We start from the raw sequence: 8,357 nt of genomic DNA on the forward strand, positions 1-8,357 counted from the left end.
AAGAATAAGCGCATCAGTGACAAGCGTATGAGATATATAAAGTCAGAGCTTATGAGGTTGAAACAAAGGGATAATATTGTGTATAAGCAAGAGTGTGGCTGTAATAAGGTTTGCATTCTAGATGAAAAGAGTTAGCGTTGGCTAACCAAATTATATGATGGAAAATGTATGTGAATTATAAGATTTTGAGATGTTGTCAGGACAGAATAACCAAAGATGAGGTGGATCTGGATACAGTTGTATATTTGGATCATAATAAATGTGGATTTGATAAGTTAAGTAAACTATTGCTTAGATAATTCCGACTGGAATGAATGTATATGAATGGTTCGATGAAGGTTTATTCTTTAGATTGTAATAATTGGTGCTGACTAACAAAATTATGTGATGGTAAGTGTATTAAAGTTAAAGGATTAAAAGATGATGTCAGGGTAAATTAACTAAGTATGGTGTGAATTGAGACACGATTATGTATTTTGATCACAGAAATGTAAGGTAATGGAAGAAACAAGAGAATAATATTGTATACGAATAAGAGTGTGAGTTGGATAAGTGAGTAAATTGCACTGATTCGATTTCAACTGAGAAGATGAATACGATTAGTCTGATTAGGGCTTATGCCTAAATTGAAATATTGTTATTGATTCATTGTAATAGTATGGATAATAAAGTTATAAGATTTGAAGAAAAGATAAAGTTAAGTTAATCAAGTATGATGTGGATTTGGATATGGTTTTGATCATATAGATAAGATGTAGGCAAGGAAATAAGTATTTGTATGTTTTAAAAGGAGCTTTGAGGAAGAAAATACAAGTACAAGAGATGGTAAAGAATGAGGTTCTGTATAAGTAAAGCGGATTATCAAAGCTATGAAGATGCGATGAAGATCAGTAATCAGGGATAAGTATAAACGATATGAAAAGAGTATGAGAGCCTGAAGAGAAGATGTGATCTATGTTATAAGGAGATTTTGATTTTGGAAGGAATGAAAGAATAAAGGGATAGGAAAAGACAAAGATGGAGGTTAAACGATCAAGTATGACAAGAGGTATATTGAGATATAAGTTATAAGTTTGATATTGAAATAATACAATTTTCAATTATTAGAAGAACGAGAATGGGTGATTATTCTTTGAACAAATACGTAAAGGTTATATGAAAAGATTGTGTATAGTAATACATACAAGGATTAAGAAATGACCAAAAAGCTTGATTTATGTGCAAAGAACATAGAGAATGATGAAAAAGATCAATTGATCCATAATATTGAGGATTAAGGATTTAAGGTTGTTGTCTATATAATGAATAATATTATATGGACTTATAAAGGTGTGGACGTATATGAAAAATTGAGTATGGGAAAATGGTAAGTTTGCTAGCAGTAGCAGGAAATATTAAGGGAAGCAACATGAAAATATTATAAGGCATGATATTATAAAGGCATGCAGTGAAAATTTGAGGACGAATTTTCTTTAAAGGATGTGAGATTTGTAACATCCCAAATCAGGGTCAGTGACTAAATTACAAATTTTAAAAGTTTTGTGCTCAATTTAGAAATAAATTAAAAGTCTCGGGATTTAAGTAAAGAATTTTAATATTGGATTAAATAGCAAAGATGGATGAACTAAAGGGGCAAAATGGCCTTTTTCATGGGAAATATTAATATCTTCCCTTTTTGAGTATTATAAAACGTGGGAAATATGAGAGAGTTCCAGACTTATCTTCTTCATTCTCTTTTTTTCCACTGTAAAGCCATAAGCAATGGTAATATCTCTTGTTAGTTGATATTTAGCTGAATTTAGGATTTGGTTATGATCATTTGATGATAATTAAGCTTAAGGAAAGCTTAAATAATCTTAAAAACAAAGGATGGTGGAATTAGATTAGATTAAAGATTAAGATTTTTTGAATGAAATTTTGGAATAGAGTTCATTACTAAAATTGGAAGTTGAATTTGACTTGTCATCTATGAGAATAAGAAGCTAGAAGTGTTAGAATTAAGTTTGGGTAACATGGAAAATTTGGTATGATTATTGATTTCTATATGGAGAATAGAATTTTGAGGTTTAAGATGAAATTAATGGGTATAAATTAGTTTAAGTATGTATATTTGAGTTAAGAATATTAAAGGAAGTGAAATAGGAAGTGTGGAACTGAAAATGAAGTGATTCTCGAGCTCAAAACATGATTTCTGGGCAAGGGGGAATCGGTACCCATTCAAAGGTGAATTAATACCCCCTCAAACGAACCAGAAATTCCAGAATGTCGTTGGGGAACCGATTCCCCCACAGTAGGGAACTGATTCCCCCTAAAAGAAAAAGTGATTATTGGTTTAATGAGTTCGGTTAAGTTTCTAGTATCAAATTACAAGGTGTAGGTATCTAATAATTGCCTTAAAATGTATAATTATGTAGATTCAGAGCCTGAACGAGTTCCGAAATCATTGTCAAGTAAGATCGATCAAAGGGAAAGATAAGAGATTGGAATTGACTAGTGAGGCCAGGTGAGTGCATATTCAATAGTATATGATGGGTGATGGGAAGAAGACTTGCGATGAGTCTATTTCCTGAAGAGTTACATATGAATTCATGATTAAAGGCATGAGTTGAATATGAGTGTATGTATGCTTGATTATATGAATTGATATGTTTTGTATGTGCTATGTGGTTTATGTACAAACACTATTAAGTGTTAATGAGAGAATATCAAATAAGTTATGAAATTATATGAATATAGAAGATAAGTAAAGAGATGTAGGGAAATGGAAATAGAGGTTTATGAAGAATTATAGGAGAATAAATATAAGTAATAAGATAATGAAATATAAGACTATGTGAATACATGGTTATGAGAATTACTAAAATAGAGTTATTTGATTTAATGAGAATTGAGGAAACTAAATAAGATTGAATTATAGAATGGAATGAGAATAATATATCAATTAGGGAACTTGAATATAAAGAGATGATATGTATATATATAGGATATTATATGCTAAAGATTTATGGAGTTATATGAAAAGGTTATAAGGAATATATGAAATTGAATTAATTAAATGGATTAAAGTAGTATATAAATAATATATGATTAAGTGTAATATATATGTTTAGAAATACGACATAAGTTATATAATCTAAGGAAATACAAAGAAATAAAGCATAAAGTAGACGAAATGAGATAAGTTATTATATACATATATGATATATGTTATCAGGTAATATGAAAGGATGCAGGAAACTTATATAAGCTATGTGAAAGTGATCTAGGTGTTTATATGTGAATTTTCGGTAATAAGTTATATGAAATAAGTGTAGTGATTACCAGATCATAAGAGATAAGTCAGAGAATGTGAATAATATGACCAGAAACTATGAGCCTGTGTGATGAAATGAATATATGAAGACATGACTATGAGATATGTGATAAGAAGTTATGATTAAATGATCATGAGATATAATCTAAGTGATGTCTGTGAATTACATGAAAATGTGCTATGTGTAAGTGAATTGCGTGATTATATGAATATGAAATCATATGAGAATTGACATGAACTACGTGATTACATGTATGTGTGAATGAAGCTACGAGCTTATATGAATATGTGATATGTTTACATGAATATGTGCAATGATATAAAAGATAGTGCCCATGTTATGTGTGATCTTTGGGGTATAGTTGGCATGCCAAGAGTCAAGGGTCTACGCGGTCCTTCGGGACATATAGGTATCCTATGGAACATCTATAAGGTCCTTTGCGACACATATTTGGTCCTCAGCATATGTATATCTATGAGGTCCTTTGCGACACATATTTGGTCCTTAGCATATGTATATGATTCTTAAGAAATTTTCTACGTGCTCCTTCGGGACGTATATGTATTCTTTGGAGCAAGTATGAGGTCTTTTGAGACACTTACTTGATTCTTGGTATATGTATATGGTTCTTAAGGAATTTATATGTGGTCCTTATGGACAATCTTATATGGCACTACGGTGTAAATTCTACATGGCACTTCGGTGCAATTATACAAGCTGTGGTGACTGCATTAGTGCACAACCTCTATAGACTCACATACCTATAGTTCTCACATATGTCCATGGGCTAATCAGGAGATAATAACAAATATATGTTTGTGATATGATAAATGTTGTAGAAATGATATGATGTTGTGTGTGTGTATATTGTTTGATTAAGGGGTTTAAGTATAAAAGTATGTGATTAAAAGATAAATTGTTGATGATGCTTTATGTGTATGTAGGTATATTTTGTTAAGTAATCTGATATGATTTTGTATGCTATGATGAAATAAGGTGATTTAGTATAGTATGATAGAATGAAACATGCATGCATTGTTAAAGGTTATTAAGTGCATTATAATTTTTTATTTGCCTCACTAAGTCATCGACTTAGCGTGTGAGTGTTTCACACGTAGGTTCCAGAAAGCTAGAAGAAAAGCTAAGAGAGAAAGATAGGTCAGCATCTACCTTACAAATTTCAGATCAGAAAATAGATGATTTAAATGATTTTGGTTATTTTGAATATAATTGGCATGTACTAAAGGATTGAGTTAATATGCTCTGATTAATTTTAGTTATTGTGGTCAAGTTATGTAAATAAACTGCTTTTACTTTAATTAAAGTTTTAAATTTTCTTTGAATTTTGTCAAGAGTCAAAGTTTGATAAGTCAATGTGACACCTCAGACTCGTATCCGGGTCGGGTACGGGTTGGGGGTATTACAGAAGCCGAGGCTGCATTCCAAGAAAGGCTTTCTGTTGCTGAAGCTGAAATAGCTGATCTAAGAGCTAAACTGGATGCTTCTGAGAGGTTTGTACTTTTGTAGTTTATGGTTTGCTTCTGAATGTTGTTTTATTGATGTTATTGGTTTGCAATGATAGTGATTTGACTGAAGGGAGGTTGCTGGAGGATGCAAATATGCTGGTTGATAATTAAATTGTATAGGATTTTTTATTATATTTTAGGGGTTTAATTGTAACTTTCAAGGATCTTTAGGGTTTCAGATTTTTTATGTTATTTTAAAGCAATTAATTTTTACTTCGTTTCGAAGTATTAGGATTTCAGGATTATATTCGTATTTCTTGTTTTATTAGGTTTTTGGGATTATGTTAAGAATGTGCAAACGTGATCGAGCCAGAAGGCGATTTACGACCCTCCGGGGGAGTTCAAAGTCAACTGTCTTCCCTTTGTCTTGATTCTTGAGATAACCTATTATGATGGACAGTTCAGCTTATCCAAGGGAGAGACTATACAACCGTTTGAGAGAGACTCATATGCCTTAAGGTTTTTTTTTTTTTTTGATAAAATCTTGCTTAGGGATACATCCTTTACAACAAGGACCAATCTTATTTCATACTAAATAGGAAACCTATTTGGGAAAGGGGAAAAAATAAACTGAAATAAAATCATAACCGAGACTTCCATATCATTCCTGGATTGCCGATTGCATGTTGGTAGTATCCCAGACTTTCATATCATCCCGCTCTTGTGTAGTCCTTTTTTCCATATGCATTCCATATGGATTTTAACCTGGCAAAGATACCAATCATGCAGACAATGTGTATGAATAATGAACTTGAGCGGTTTTCATGCTAAATAAGGGTTAATTAGTAAAAAACAAATTTCAAGAGCTTACTTTAAGAGCTTAATTGTGTGCAGCCAAAGAATAAGGGATTTTCTAAGAAATTTGAAAAAGTATAAGGATTAGCCTTTGGTTTTCACCCTTTCCCTATTTCCCTATTCACCAGTTCAAGTTCTCTCTCGTCTCTAGATTTCTTTGTATATTCACTTTTCTCCCTACTTGTCTTACTATAGAAGTTATAAATAAATTGTGGTGAAGTAGTTTTCTATTTTTGTTTATTTATTTAGTTCATTATGAAAGGAGAATGTTGCGGTTGCATCTTCTGCAATGCCTTATACTGTACGATAGTTTCTCAACAACTGCTAAAACTGTTTAATTTATCTTATCCTCTTAATGTCAACAGACACATCTATTCATAAAATTAAACAGTAAACCAGTTGATACTTTCAAGAGGTAAAATGCTTATTATACCTCTGTATGTTGTATGATCCAAATTGTTTCATCTTTAATGTAAAATTTCTGTGCTTGCATATGAGGTGTTGGGGTTTTTAGTTTATGGTTTATAATTTTATGATTTGTTTCTTTCATTTACAAAATTTTCTATTTAGTATTACCTAACTGTTTCATCCAACAATAAATCACAGGGATGTTTTGGAGCTCACAGAGGCTATTAACAGTAAAGACGGAGAATCCGAAACATATATTTCTGAAATCGAGGTTTCTCTGAGATTCTTTTTTTAGGGGGAAAATAAATATTTTTTTATTTTTGGTTCCTGCCACCCTTCTCTCACATTTGTTGAATTGCTAGAGCTGCCTTTCCCTGGGTATTAGTTTTTCCATTCACTGCCTTTTCTTTGTCCGCATGTTGAGAGGTCTCTTTTATCTTTTGCCAGACCATTGGCCAGGCATATGAAGATATGCAGGCACAGAACCAGCACCTCTTGCAGCAGATGACTGAGAGAGACGACAACAATATTAAGGTCCATTGCGTATTATATGCCTTGTTTTTCAACTGTATTCTTCCGTTCTGTATATTTTTAATTCTGTTCTGTTAGCTGGTCTTGACGCATGGGCTACTTTTGTAACTGTGATGGGATTAAATGCAGCTTGTCTCTGAGAGCGTAAAGACAAAGCAGGCACATAGTTCCTAGCTATCTGAAAAGCAGACATTAACAAGGCAATTTAAGCAGGTCAATTCATCAATCGAAACCGTGAGGAGCAGGTAAAATTCGTCAGTGCTGTATTTATGTTTATATTCCTTCATTTGTTTATATACTTATTATCAACCTACAGCATTTTTTGGCCAACATATAATTTAAACCTTGCAGATGAAAGTTTGTCTGACAGATGCTGTTAAATTCACACAAAAGGATAAACATTTATGATTAGCCTTGAAACTGCAAAGTGGGCGTTGGCATATGCTGACAAGGAGTTCAAGTGGCTTTAATCTGCCACAGCATCTTCTGAGAAGGACTATGAGCAGCTCCAGCGAAAGGTGGAAGAGTTCCAAATGAAGTTGGATAAGGAACAGTGAGTTTTCTTTTCCCTTTTTTAGTGGTTTTCCCAGGCTTATATTTCTCTTTCCCAGCCTATTTTCCTTTCACTTATATGTTTGTTTCCTTAGCCTCTATTATTAAATTTTGGATTGCACTGATGTGTTGCTTTTCGTATTCCGCAGGTCGTAATTGTGAAATGCTATCACCTATTTTGCAATCCATGTATACAGAGAAATTTAGAGATACGCCATCGCAAGTGCCCCGGATGTGGAACTGCTTTTGGTCAGAATGATGTTCGGTTTGTAAAAATATGAAAGGTATGCCCCGTGGCTCTGTATTTCGATTGTGATTATGTTAGTCAGAGTTAGCATCTGGAAACCAACGCTGCCCCGAACTTGATAGTTATAGATATAATATGTTTTTTCTATCTTTTTCATATGTAATAATTTGATCGGCATGGCACGTATGTCAATTGTAAATGGAAACCAAAATCATTTCATAATTTGCTTGTTTCTTGGTAAGTTCTGAATCATTGATTTGTTCATCGATGCAAAAGTATATTTCTTAACATATATTTTGTCTATTATTCTATTATTAATAAACCATCCTAAAACAAAATATTTTAGAGTCAATTTATGTATTAAAATTTTTTTGAAATTAGAGAAATTTAATACTAGGTGACAAGCATACACAAGTAGTATTCATTCAACTAGATTACGTACCTACATAAATATGAATTATAGAGTTAGTTTATGTTTAATCATGCTATTTGTTTCGAGCATTAAATACTTAAACAATAATGAAAATATTTTAGTACTTATATTCTACAAATATAATTTAACAAGTTACGATTAGAAGCACAAAATAAAATCAAACTATAATTTTAAAATTGCCATATGCCTTTTATCGATGCCTAGTGTCACGAGCTTCTTCATTGCGATCTTTGAGACTTTAGACGATAAAGTTTGAGTCGATCGTATAAATAAATATGTAAAACAACTCGTGAGAATCTTAATCTTTTTAAGGCATTGAATCTCTTCAAGGCACCATAAAGTACTGAAGAATTATAGAAGAGCGAAAGTTAACAACTAAAGCACCAATGCAAAGAGAAAACAAGAGATTGAATGATGGAACATACAAATCACGTGGAAAAATTCTCTATTCATTTATTTTTTTTAGTTTTTGATTAAGTTAAGGTGATTACAAAATAGTATCTATAATGACGTTTCACACCGAATAATCAATGACATGAAAAAAAAAACAT

The 8,357-nt window shown here is 32.0% G+C and overlaps 1 pseudogene; it reads left to right on the top strand.

The window, feature by feature from the left end:
* The first annotated feature begins 832 nt into the window (after window positions 1–832).
* LOC120177437 lies at window positions 833–7,282 on the top strand (annotated as a pseudogene).
* The last annotated feature ends 1,075 nt before the right edge of the window (window positions 7,283–8,357 follow it).

Source organism: Hibiscus syriacus, unplaced genomic scaffold (genome assembly GCF_006381635.1).
Source record: "Hibiscus syriacus cultivar Baekdansim isolate YM2019G1 unplaced genomic scaffold, ASM638163v2 tig00112289_pilon, whole genome shotgun sequence".
Classification (NCBI taxonomy): domain Eukaryota; kingdom Viridiplantae; phylum Streptophyta; class Magnoliopsida; order Malvales; family Malvaceae; genus Hibiscus; species Hibiscus syriacus.